Below are 15204 nucleotides of genomic sequence, written 5' to 3' on the forward strand. Positions count from 1 at the left end.
TGTTTTTCCCATCGCTGCGCCGTTAATGATCAGGTAGTAAAAGTTCAATTTGACAGAAATTACAACAGATGTTTCAGACCATAAACCTCAGATAAAACACATTTTTCAGGGTGAAACTTTAACCACTGTGGCCACCCCAACTTCCCACCTCAGATGTTTCTTAGTAGTACGTGTGTCTTTATTATGCTTTCCTTTCTTACCTGGATACGTATTTTACTAACAAGAACATAAGCAGGCTAGTTGCACATAATACTGCTATATTAGCTTTATATGGATATAGACTTCGTAGATACTACACATCTTATATGTGGAGAAATAAACAATAAAACATTTTTTAACGCATATTTAAATATGAATGGTGTGTGTGCCCTGAGATAGACTGGCGACCTGTCCAGGGTGTATTCCTGCCTTTCGCCCAATGTATGCTGGGATAGGCTCCAGCCCCCCTGCGACCATGATCAGGATAAGCGGGTTCAGATAATGGATGGATGGATAATATTCTTATTCTTTATTCGAAAAGACAACTAAACTGTGAAATTCTTAAAATCTGATTAGTTTGAGAGACCGCAGTGTAGGCTACCCCCGAGGAAGGTAGCCGATTAAAAAAAAAATTTTTTTTAGATCGAAGCCTGTTTTTATCAATTGACATTTCACATGAATACGTTATCTTCCATTATAATCACCAGAGATATGAAATATGACCTGGTGCTACAATACATCCGAGGCTACACAAGGTAGGCCTACCAGAGTGACTGCGCTTTCTCCCACGATGCCAACGGAATTCTAATAAAGCCAGGTCATATTGTCACCGCTCTTTATGATGGATGTCACACGATGAGAACTTAAACCTTTTTTTTTTCATGACATTTTCACCTCTCACACTTCCTGCAGCCCTAGAGGTGTTACAGCTTTTCACACACAGCTTTTTGTGGTTCCCACGGCTGCGGAATAGGCACGTATCGCGCTTCAGGGTTCATGCGAACGCGGTGGACAAGGCATACCAGGAGTATCTAGTACGAATTTAGCGAGAAGTGAGACTTTTCACACCCTGAATGTGCACGCGTCTCCCCCGGTTGTGGGAAGATCGCGCACTGACATATTTTTGACATTTCTGAAGTGCGATACGCCTGCGGATTTGCTGTGAGGTAATCATTTGTGTAACAGGGGACAGAAAAGTCCTGGCCAGAGGCGAGGGAAAGTGAATAGCTGGATAATGAAGCGCCGGGAAGCCACAGTGAGTTTTGGGTACGTCTCTTCCATTGATGGCGTGACGATGGAATGCTTGAGAAAAATCGCATTGGAAAGTGCCAGAGGGCCTTCTGATACAAAGAGCAGGTCATATATATATTTTTACTACTACTGCTGTACGTCACCGACACAGAACATCCTGCACAGTCCAGTGTTCCCTAGGGTGATTCCACGATCGGGCTGCCATTTGCGTCCCACTGATATTACATGTACAATTATGCATGTAAGGTAAGGAAAACTACGTTTTACACTTACTGTAAGTAAAGTGTCCTTTAAAACATCCTGCATGTACGTTTCAGCTAAAAAGATTAAAACATGAACTAAACCTACCTACTGCACCTAAAAAACAGCATTTTCGCCTGCCCCAGCCCACTACAACTTAACTTTCCCGTCAAATATAATCATTAAAATCCTTCAAGAATAGTATTATTTAATATCATATAATTGAAACACTTTTTTAAAATTAATAAATCTTTATAGGTTATGAAAAATGTACCTACATGTTAGTTGCATCCCATAATATTCACTCAGCTGTGTTACCGGAACACATTTACCCCTAAGAAATATTTTGAGTATTTCACAAGCCATGTTCAGCAGGAAATAGCCTGATCTGAATATCCTGAAGGATCACTGGAATCATTATTTTTTTCTGTATTTTGACTGATATTGTGATATTGACTGAGAAGGTAACTATCAAGGTACAACCCTGTTACCAAAGTTATAGCTTGAAAGTAAATAATTTATTTTTACATTTTAGGTAAATTATTAGAATGTCCTTATTATCCCCATGCCATTAGCGTGGACACCAGTTACCCACATTTTGTATATTTTGTTCATCTATCAATGTGCAGCACTTATTCATTTTAAAAAAAATATTATTCTTCATTATATTGGGGAAAATGAAGCATATTTAGCATATATATATATATATATATAAATTCAAACAGTTGCATACATTTTGGTAACTGGGTTGTGCAAAATGCAACCATCATCAGGACAGAAACTATTGTTATCACCTGAGATGAGAAAACAAATTTTTGTCGTATGGTTGAATATATGTTGTCTTAGGTTCAATGTTGAAAAATGATTTTAAAAAAGAGAAACTTTAATTTTTAAGAGTTACAACTGTATCAGTTTTGATAACAGGGTTGAGTAAAATGCAGCCATAATAAGTGGGATATGCCTAAGATGGGTAAACACATTTCTGGAATGTTTAAAAATATGTTTTTATTAGATTAAATCTTGAAAAATTATAACAAATGGAAGTTTGCACATTTTACCGTGTGTATTAACACCATCACTACCAATCTAACCTGGCTTAGCTGAAGTGAAGAGCTTTTTCATATTAAGTAATCATACTGTTTTTTGATGCACTTCAGAAGGGGACCTGCATCAAATATTAAAATAGAAGAAAACCTTTCCCTTTAACTTTGAATCCATCACTCATTGATTCTTGTGTAAATGACTCTTCAGAAGGCCATAGGACGATAATGTGAATACCATATGTATAAGAGGGCTTTAGGAGGGCTTGGCCAGTATGTGAATGGGTGATATGGGAGAAGCAGGATGTTGCAGTGTATAAGTGGGATTTGTGGACCAGGTGGAGGCAGTACTCCCTCTGTGCCAAACGGAAAGGCTGGTGCCCCAGTGCAGGGATGGGGACACTGTGCTGTGTGGAGACCTCGATAGCAGCTGAGTAATGGCCTACCGTTGGCCCACACTTACCACTTTCAGTCCCACACTTACCACTTTCAGTCCCACACTTACCACTTTCAGTCCCACACTTACCACTTTCAGTCCCACACTTACCACTTTCAGTTGGCCCACATACCATCATGGAATGACGGTGACAAACCCATCCAAATCTGGCTGCCAGAATGCAGCTACAACTTGATGAGACCATGTCTGAGTTATGATAATATGAACCTGTGGGCCTTAACACCTCAAAGAGCTGTATGATAGATCTTCATCACAGTGATATGCATTCAATAATGATATGCAATTGGGCCATGTTTGGCCCAGAACCCAAATCCTTAAATGTGGCTGGTTACAGTTGGGCTACTTTTGGACCAAAACGTAAATGCTTTACAAATCTTAGATGTGCGTGTTTTCATTTTGGACCACAATACACTTGCCAAAGTGCCTATACTGAACTATATTTTGCCTGAAATTGTCTGCTGTCTAAGGACAGAATTTCTCCACATCAGACATTAAACCATGGTCCTTTCTTGCTGTGGTCTTTTAAGATCTCCTGACACTTCAGTGGGGGGTTCTTCAGTTTTCTGGTCAAATCTGAAATTCTTTACTGAATCCCAACCATTTTGTTGTACCACATGTTTAAATCAGTCAGTTGAAAATAACTCCTTGCTCTCACACCCAAGCAAATTTGTGATGATGTTCTGGCACAAAATGGCTGCCATGCCCCACCAAAGTCAGCGACACACTTTAGGTGAGTCAGCCCCCCTCTGTGTAAGGTATGGCGAGATCATGAGATTAAGGGTGCTACAGAAATGAAACCCCTCATTATAATCATCACACAATGGCTGAAAACATGACTTTGAATCCAGCAGCTAACAGGAGCTGCCGTCGCCCTGAAAGACTTCTCATATTTGTGCCAGGTAATTGTCCAGGACGTAACGAGACACAGGTATCACACTGAACAGTGAAAGTTTCAAAATATGACATTTTTGTCAGTATTCTAGAGTTGGACAAGAAACATAAACACTTCCAAGGAGAATGCTTTTCCTTATTTTTAAATACATAATATGGCTGCCAAGTGTGTCTAAGAAAGTTTGTGTTTCAAATGGACATTAATACATCCTTTTGTTAAAATTAAAAATTTGTGACATGTGCTGTCATCTGGAAATATGTTTTTATGTACACTCACCGAGCACTTTATTAGGAACATTTTTACTTTATTACACCTACTTTTTCATGTGATTGTCTAATCAGCCAATTGTGTGGCAGCAGTGCAATGCATACAATCATGTAGATACGGGTCAGGAGCTTCAGCTAATGTTCACATCAACCATCAAGATGAGGAAAAATGTGATCTAATGTGACCGTGGAATGATTGTTGGTGGCAGACAGTGTGGTTTGAGTATCTCAGAAACTGCTGATCCCCTGGGATTTTCATGCACACTAGTCTCTAGAGTTTGCAAAGAGTGGTGCAAAATAAATAAATAAATAAATAAATAAATAAATAAATAAATAAATAAATAAAATAAAATCCAATGAGCAGCAGTTCTGCTGACAGAAATGCTTTCACACAATACTTCAGCAGTAGGAGTCTAAAAAATAAGTCTAATAAATACCTAATAAAGTGCTTGTTGTGATTGTATATGTTTGTATTTATTTACTGTATATATCATGCTTCTGTAGTGCTTTGTGAAATTATATAAACAATTATTCAACCCATAAAAAAATTATACATTTTTCTTTTGCCATTTCACAGAAATGTAGTCTTTTTTGGGTCAAATTGCCATTCACAGAAAAAGCCTTTGCTGAAATAGGAAAGAGGGCATGTATGGGGATGTGCAATGTGATTTACAGCAGACTAGGTTTGTTTCTGATCGGGCGAAAAACATTGTGTAACAATGGACCCTGTGTCACAACAGACCCTGCTCTCCCCTATGTTCCTCAGCAAAGAGTTTCAATCAAATCATTTGGATCAATTGACACTGATGCCCATTCCGTGTATGGTAGGCGTATTACTAAAATCTTGCTTTCTCATTCCCTGCCATGAAAATACACAGAAAGTAAATGTGCATTTGGATGGTCAGTCATCATGCATTAGAGAATAAAATGTATAACTCTGTGGCATGTTTATACTCAGACTGGCGAGTATGTGCTACTGATGGGCACGGCAGGTGGTAGAGGTCCGTGCAGAGTTCACTGGATTATCCTGCCATAATAAAGAACAGAGGGAGGAAGAGGGAGAGAGAGGAAAAAGAGCTAAAAGAGAGAGAGAGAGAGAGGATGGGCTGATGTACTGTAGTCCTCCGCTCTCCAGTTTCAGACGCCCAAGGCTGCTTGTCAGGGGTTGACTCTTCACCGGAGACACATCTTAAAGACTCTCTGCCAGCCCCTGGGAATCCGGCCTGCCTTTACGGCTCCTGAGAACCGATACCATTACACTTTCAACCCCCCCCCCCCCCCCGAAAAAAAGAAAGAAAAAAAAGAAAATCTTGTCTTTATGAAAGACAACGATGTCTGGTGCTTCTTCTTCGTAGCTTCCTGCAGTTCGGTAGCTGCACGGACGGTCGATTCGAAACAGATTCGCGCCCCGGTTACAGGTAATGAGAGAGAGGCCGTTCCCCTATCCCCCCCCCCCCCCCCCCCGCCGCTCCGAGGGAGGGGCCCGCTCCGGCCCGGCCGTAAACGAGCGCAGTATCGACGGGGCGGCCGGCGGCCGCTCTCAAACACGGTAATAAACATGTCCGACCCCCGCTCGGCCCCCGGCCCGGCCCGCTCCACCGCCTGAGGATAACGGCCAGCTGCTGCCTCCCCTCCAACCTGCCCCTGCCCTCGGGGCAACTCCAGAGCCCTGGGGCGGAAATAAATAATGTTCCCGCTCCGAACATGGAGAAACCACAGAGGCTTTGAGAGAAAAGTGCAAAATCGTTACTTTCTTACACAGCCCCCTCCCCCCGCCCACTTTCTTTAATTTCTCGACTGGACTGTGGTCGAGACATTGTTCCCTTAAATCCACATCTATATATGTTTCAGATAATTAAACACCCTTTCTTTATTTCTTTTTTGCTCCACTTTATGAAATTCATACTTTATTAAATTCATCACTCGCACATTACAGTTACAGTTGTTATGTCTGTCCCAGAAATATGAAAATAACAGTTTTGTTTTTATTATTGAAATGAATTAAACAGAGGCAGAAGGACAGGCCGCGCCCGTAGTTAAGTAAGCCCAGAGGAGACAAAGACAGGCTGGAGGACCCCAAACTCTGCCTGTCCTCGCCCACTTACTCTCTAAAAACTGGGGTTCAGGGCCTCATAGTGTCCCTCTGACCACCAGCAATACCTGCTGTGCCCCCTGTGTCACACTGAACCACCATGTTCTGTCTGCTCAACTGCGCTCCCTGTTTCACACTGAACCACCATGTTCTGTCTGCTCAACTGCGCTCCCTGTTTCACACTGAACCACCATGTTCTGTCTGCTCAACTGCGCTCCCTGTTTCACACTGAACCACCATGTTCTGTCTGCTCAACTGCGCTCCCTGTTTCACACTGAACCACCATGTTCTGTCTGCTCAACTGCGCTCCGTGTCACACTGAACCACCATGTTCTGTCTGCTCAATTGCGCTCCCTGTATCACACTGAACCACCATGTTCTGTCTGCTCAATTGCGCTCCCTGTATCACACTAAACCACCATGTTCTGTCTGCTCAATTGCGCTCCCTGTTTCACACTGAACCACCATGTTCTGTCTGCTCAACTGCGCTCCCTGTTTCACACTGAACCACCATGTTCTGTCTGCTCAACTGCGCTCCGTGTCACACTGAACCACCATGTTTTGTCTGCTCAACTGCGCTCCCTGTATCACACTGAACCACCATGTTCTGAATTGTGACACAGCTGTACGAGTTTAAAACCAACAATAATCACACGTTTCACCAACTTTCAAAAGCTTCTCTAACTTTATAGCAAAGGGCAGCTTCTGAAATCTCTCCAAAAGATTATAAATGAGAAACGAAGACCAAAAGAAACTAGACGGCTGCCTCCCCCAAAACAAAAAAAACCGAAACAAATACAAAATGGAGGACAATACGTTGCGACACACTGAAATAAGAGAACTCGAAGATGAATGCCCTCAAATGTCAGACCGCCCCTGAAGAGTGCACTATATGCCATCTTGCTGCCATATTAACATGTCTTCTTAGTTAATAAAAGTGTTTAATGTCGTATTGACTTCTGCAGAGCTTCGGAGATCAATGTTACAATGCGTAAGTGATTAGGGGTCAATAAGCAGCACGGACTACACGTGCCTTTATGGACTGAAGGCCCAGAGGAGGACAGACCGAGGGTTTGAATGACACCCAGACCCTGGTCTCGCTTTTTAACCACTCCAGCTCGGCTGCATTATCATCGATCTGAGCTTTCCCAAATAAAACAGGGGGCTCCCTCGCACACCCCCATTTCCCTCTCTCGGCGTTAAGCCCTCTACCTCCAGTTCTCTCCTGTACCCGCTGGGACGTAAAAAAATTAATTACCGCCGTGTTAACGAGGAGCACGGAAACTCCCGCCATTCCGTAACTGCACTCACAACGCTGGAGCTACCTGGGAAAAGATGACTAAAGAAAATAAATGGGGAAAAAAGGAGGGGTGGGCCTTTTCTTTTTTAGAAAAAGGGAGACACCTGTTCGGCTGGTGGAGTTGTGTGCCCTGGAGGTTCGGGAGGGAGGCGCTCATTAGTTTCAGCAGAAGAAAGGGGTGGGTGGGTGGGTTGCGGTTGGTGGGGACGTGACCTTTTTCTGGAGCTAGCGCCTCGTCGCCCGAGGAGGCAGGAGACCAGAGAAAGGTGAGAGAATGTCAGGCTATGCGCTCATTTCCTCTCCCGACTGCCAACTGGCTCCGGGCTCCGTATCTTCGCTCCTTAACCTCTCGGCTATTGTCTCGTCATTCTTAGGTGTGTGAAAACTCCTCCCTGACGCAGCTCCGAGGAGGCAAAGTATGCGAACAGAAAAGAAACTATGCCTAAATATGGGATAGAAGTGCCCTGGCATCTTCACGTTACATCGCAGTCGCCTGACGGATGTTCATATCCGAAGCTAAGCACTGTAGTGGAGATCAGTGTCACTCTCAGGAATACACAGACGCTGTACCGACGTCATGAAGATAAGAGTTTAAAACATGCTTGTGTACTCTGACAAATAAAGTGACAGTGGAGGCACATTTCTGTTTTTCAAGGATCAAATTTCACATTTTCAAGGTACAAGGTTCAAGGTACAAATTATACATTACTAGCTCGGGGTGTAAGTGTATGTACCTATAAGGTACCACCCCAGCGACAAGCATTTGTGCATTTTTAGGCACTTGTCATACCTTTATTTCTGAAAGTGTGAGCTGAATTTGTATCTGTTTTGAGCTGTTTCATGATAAATAACGCTTCACGTCCAATTTTTTTCCAGGAGTTTATTTTTCCTTTCTAGAGCAGCAGTCAGGAACGGCACATCTCAGCTGTCCTCTGTGTGGCTCTCCGGCCCGTAGACACCCGAACGTGTTTATGACCGTGTCTGTGGAACACTCCTGGAAAAACCGCCAGTAATTAGAACAAGACTGCTGAAATACCCGGTTATTACTGTGAAGTCATTTAAATCCCCCCCCCGACCACCTTCCCCCTCCCAAAAAAGAGTCTCTGGCACAACTTTCAATTTCAAACCGACTAACTGATTTAACGTGCGCTCCAAAATAAACTGTCCACATACTTTTTAGTGTTTACCGAAACCTGACCGTTTTTAAAGGCTTGTAAAACTCCAGTTTTAGTTTTCTGACTCTATTTCTTCATGTGATTCCATACGGTGTATAACTGCTGTATGATATGAATAGAGCTTTGTGATTTATAGGTTCTATTTTTGTCAGCCGCTGTATTGGCTGTAGTCTACCGATCCTTTCAAAATGGCAATGGGGTTGAATCAATGCTAACTTAGCCGCATGTATTCATCTGTTTATTATTATTTATTTTGTTTATTCGGCACAGCACATATATTGATATTAGTTATGCATGTGTTGATGTAATTATATAAATGAATACTAATTACGTTATGAAGATGATGCTAAGGAAGATGACAATGATTATTATCAATAACAACAATCATATTAAGAATCATAATCATAATAATTACATCATAAAAATACATTAATTAAACTGTTTACATAATAAACAATTAAATTGTAAAAACAGACATGACTTCACTTATAAACTTTTTATATCAAAGTAACAAGATTGAAGTGGGAAGCAGGAGTATTCTGAGATCTGATTGGGCGGGGCAGATTAAAACGCAGATTAAAATGAGGCTGGATTGGTTGAGAGATGGCAGACTCTTAATATAAAATACCCTGGAGGAACACAGAGCTCTGCAAAGCCTGCCAGCCTGCTCTGAACATCTGACTCCAGCCTGCTGTGTGAGGTGGGGCTGGGGATTGAGTACACACACACACACACACACACACACACACACACACAGACAGACACACACACACACACACTCACATACACATACACACACACACACACACACACACACACACACACACACACACACTCACATACACACACTCACATACACATACACACACACATACACACACACACACACACACACACACACACAGACACACACACACACACACACACACACACACTCACATACACATACACATACACACACACACACACACTCACATACACATACACACACACACACACACAGACACACACACACACACTGACATACACATACACACACACACACACACACACACTCACATACACATACACATACACATACACACACACACATGCACACACATACACACACACTTACACACACACACATACACATACACATACACACACACACACACACACTCACACACACACACACATACACACATACACACACATACACACTCACACACATACACATACACACACACACACACACATACACACTCACACACACACACACATACACACTCACACACATACACACACTCACACACACACACATACACACACACACACACACACACACACACTGCTGGTCTGGATCCATTATTAATCAACCGCCCCCTCAACCCCCCACCTCCCCCCAGGATCCAGTATCCCATCAATAATTCACTTCCCCCTCATTAGTGCCATATTTTTATTGGCTAATTTAATTACATGACAAGTAAAAAGGGTTCTAAGACCACGACCCTTTCTGCTAGCCTCATCGTCGTATTGATAACTGTAAAAGATGGAAATGAATGGTAACAGCTTGAGAGCTATGATTTATTCATGTAAAAAGTGCCCCTTGTCTTTAAAAAAAACAGTGTGAATGTCCATGTTTGTCATCCTGTTCTTTCTCACTTTGGACTGTGCTTTGCAGTGCATCCCACTTGGAGAAAATAACGTCTGAAAATAAAATACAATCGTTGCCAGTTTTTCTGTGTTGCTTTGAGGCGTAGGTGGGATATTGTTTCAAATAATATAATATTTTTATCATGCAATAATTGATTCAGATTAGAAAGGTTAAAAGTATTTAGCAACAGAAAGTCGTGCCGGGATAGCATTAAGACTTTGTTCAATATTAATAGCCTATATTATTGGTTCTTAAAATTGAGAGATTCATATTTAAAACAATTAATTAAAAACTCAGGTTTCTTTTTGTTTTTGTAAATGTTGTATCATTGATCTAAACAACTGCGGATATGTTGAAGCTTGCTTTTTCTAATTAAAAAAAGAAATGTCTCAAAATGGTTCCTAAAATGTATTGCTAAAGTTAAACTGGTCTTGGGGGGGGTTATGAAAAGCTATATTTTCTATTTAGGCTATTCTATTCTATTCTATTTCTATTTATTTTCAATGACATATACAGTATGTAAATATCTCAGGTCTATCAAAGAGTTTTTTGCGGAAATCTCAGACTCAAGACCCTTGCTGTATTATTCAAGACCTGTGTATTAATCTTCTCAGTGGATGCGCAAGACCCTACAAGAAACACCTTCGAAGATGCAGCCTCAACCTCCAGTCTACCTCTGGCTGATGTGTTCTTTCCTTAGTCCCTCAATAGCAGCAGAAGTTATTCACAGCCTGTGTCCTTCCTCACATTCCCTCTGAACCCACCACATATGGCAAACGTCACCCCCCCCCCCCCCCCTTCTCAAACCCATAAGTAGGACCAAGGAATCCCTCTGCAGATCCAACCACAAAGTGGATTTGACATATTGGAACATATTCGGAAGTCTAGGAAGGCTAGACTATCTTACGGTCGGGCCCTGTGACAGAGAGGCAGACGTGGTTTGTATGCGTGAGCGCTAACGCTAACGAGCACGACACGTCCAACCTAGGCCACGCTCTCCAACCTACATGGGCAATGAAGGGACGGACTCTCTGAGAGCTGTACCCCGCACCTACCTCCCCGTGGGGGGGCGATATTAGTGGGGTCTCGCTATGGCCACTGCAAATCTAACGTCTTGTCATTCGGAACAGACGAGAGAGGAAGAGGTGGGAGAAATGGCCTCTCTCCTGTACCATTTCCTCCTCAGAACCTGATTACTGCACGCCCCCACTACCCCCCCCCCCCCCACCCCCTCCAGCTTCGCAAACACGGCGCTGTAAAAGTGATCTCAGGGCCCGGTAACTCGACCTGGCCTATTGATCCTACTTTCACTTTGCCATCATTATCTCCTCCCCACCCCTGGTGTCTCCCGCCCAGGAGGGAGAGGCCGTGTGGCTGGGGTGTCATAGCCCTGAGGAGCCCCTGCTGCCCCCCGGCAAAGACACGTTCTGGAACATTCCACATATATGCTAACTGCCCCCCCCCCCCCCCCCCCGCCTCCCTCTTTGACTTGGCTTTTCAGTTAGGTTTTATATTTTCACATATACTCCAGATGCTGTTTGCAACAGGCTTATTGCGCGTGGCTTTGACAGGAAGAGGGACGTGACACAATGCTGGTGGGACGTGTGTTTCTACACAGCGCTACAAAATCTTTTTTTAATGGTAATTTCAACCAGATCATGAAAAATAATAAAACAAATGCCCTGTACAACTGTCAGATTGTCTGCGAACCAGAACTGGAGGACATGCTCTTAGTGTAGCGGCTAGTGATACATACATCATACATACAGTACATACATACATACATCATACATATATCATACATACCATACATACATTCATATGTACATATAGTACACATACATGCATCATACATACATACCATACATGCATACATGCAGTACATACATACATATATACATACATGGATACAGTACACATACATCATACATACAATACATACATCCATACATACATATATACATACATAGATACAGTACACATACATACAAACATCATACATATATCATATGTACATCATACATACAGACATACATCATACATGCAGTACATACATACGTACATACATACATACATCATACATATACCATACATTCATACATACAGTACATATATACATGCATATATAGATAGATAGATACAGTACACATACATACATAATACATACCATACATATATAATACATAGATACAGTACATATATACATTTATCTTTTCTGTGTACCATCTTAATATACTTTAAATAGTTATTTGTCTTAGGCTAATCTCACTGCTGTTCTTATTTTCTGAACATAAAACACTCAACATCAGTTGTTGAATAAGTCTGACAACAAAGTGCACAGATCCTGACCAAATACTCAGGGTGGTAAAGCTCTGCTGTAGACCTTTCCAAATCCCAGAAAAATAGCACTGATCTGTGAAACAGCTGAGTTCAATGGAAAACATATTTCCATTTTCTCCGTATTAGAATTGATTCAGTCGGGGGGGCTGCATATTTTCACATTTTCTACCTCTGTGAATTCCAGCCACCTCATGCTGAGAGATGTTTTGAGTTGCCAATGCAAATTTATTTTAAAATTTTAGATTTTAGATATGAATAGCCAACTTTTTAAAGATTTAAAACCGCAAAGGTACAAATGCTTGTTAATATGCAATTCATTTGTACCTTTTTTTGCTTGGAAAAAGTATGGTTTGCACACAAAAGAACATTACTGTACTTCCAGGGCACATTTGGGAAATTTGACCCTTGAAGAACAAAAATGTACCACCACTGTCACTTTATGAGTGTAGAACAGATTATTTAAAGTAAATATGCATGAGCAAATATGCATAAAATTGATAGGCTAATAACTGGGTAAGGCCGAGCTCTGCGTCTGTGCTGATGATATGTGTTTAGGGATAGGATAAGGCTAAGAGTGCGCTTGGGCAAGGACCACATCGAGCAAAGGGTGGAGTCCATCTAATGTTTCCTTGTTGTTCTCTAGCCTTGGAGAGGTTACAGCAGGCTAGCACCCCCTATCTCTTCAGCTGTGAGACATGCTTTTCAAACTTGGCCTGGGTTTGATGGAAAGGAGAGGGAAAGCTAGAGAGAGAGAGAGAGAGAGAGAGAAGCAGATTAGAAAGGGAAAATAAAAAAATGAATGGCATTTTGTAAAGCACCTCTTAAGTTAAGAAAACAGGAGAGCTGAGAAGAAACAGCTGTGAACGATGAATGCTGGCATCTGGGGCAAAATTAAAGGCTGTTAATAAAAATAATAACTGTCTGAGGCCGCTGCCAAGAGTCCCCGGGCGAGGAAACCCAGCCAGCTAGGGGCTTCCAGCCATTTGAGCCGCCACAGGGAAGTGACATCACCTCGCAACCGGCGGTGCCACACACAGGCGTGACGGCTCCGGACGCAAGCGAGCTCCGTGCGGATTGGGAAACGAGCAGGGAAGCCCCTCTCTCTCCCCGCTGCCATCTGGCTCGTTCGTCCAGAACACGTCGTCATTCGCCGCGAATCTCGGCCACGTTACAAAAGGGTTTTACCGATATCCCCTCTCGCCAAAAAAAAAAAAAAAAAGAACCCGCTAAATAGTAGCAGATTTTCTTTTGTTTGCTTTTGGAAAATGAAGTACGGCTAAAATTACTTCTGACCAGCAGCAACAGTTTTTCGATAGCATTACTCGGTGTTGTTGGTGGGGAGGAAGGAGCAGCCTACTGCTACATCACGACATAAAATAACTTTGCGATATTTGAAAACAGAGCGAGGCACACTGTAGTAAAATAGTAAAATGCTCAAAGCGGCGGGTTAGCCTGCCTGCGCAGTAGCTTTCGCTCTGTGACACAGCGATCCCTGGACTACTCTCTGGGGGGATCGAGGAGCCAAGCTAACCGTATGTCTGTGGTCTGTGAGGACTGAGGGAACGGGCATGAAAAGAGAGGTCTGTAAATCGCCAAACCAACACAATCCCACCACAGTACTAAGGCCTAATCTCAACCCTTCTCCCACAGAAGAGAGAGAAAAAGAACGAAGAAGGGGAGCTGTGTGAGAATGGTAGGGCTGGACACAGATTGTCCCTAAAAAAGGGTTACATTGGGGAGAACAGGGCATATCTTTCACTTTCTTATATTTCATGGGCACAATACATCACAATGGAATAAATGTCATACCAAATGAGAGAATTAAGTCTCAGACGCACATTTTGTATTCGTTACATCTTCATATCTTATTTCTGTAGCCTACGTATTTCAGTTATAGACAGTTAAGTAGAGGGTGTGCACAAAAACTCGTCCCATCAGCGGGTAAGTTGTCACACCGTGTGCGGTATGTTATCATGTTGGATTTTTCAACAAAACTGGGAGGTGCTTTGCCCCCCAAATGCAATTGCTGGTATCCCCATATTTGCCAGCGGTAGACCGCTGTCACTGTCAACAACTGTAAATAAACAACTGCAGATCCTTTACCCCCAATTCCCAGCTAAAATCTCTATGACGAGCACTTGCCCCAAAATCACTGAGACAACTTGGCATAAACTGAAATGCGTGCTCATTAAGGCTATATCTCAAGGTCAGCTTAACATAGGACTGCAGCTAAACCAGGGGTGCACAACAGGGGCCAATTAAAGCCAATTAAAAACAAGGCAATTGGTCAAAACAAAAACCAGTACGCAGACTAGCCCTTGAGGACCAAAGTTGTACACCAACAAGTCACTTTTTTCTCTCCTCTACTCAGTACAAAAATATAATTTTGACCATTCATACCTTTTTTTATTACATAAAAGGTAATACTGCTAATGTGAAGTGCCATTTTTTAAATTGAAGGTGAAAAATAAGAAAACTATCCTCACCTCAGATTAGTGTGATGTTGACCACCAGGAAGTTGACCTCAGAACACAAA

Source organism: Conger conger, chromosome 14, assembly GCF_963514075.1.
Source record: "Conger conger chromosome 14, fConCon1.1, whole genome shotgun sequence".
Classification (NCBI taxonomy): Eukaryota; Metazoa; Chordata; class Actinopteri; order Anguilliformes; family Congridae; genus Conger; species Conger conger.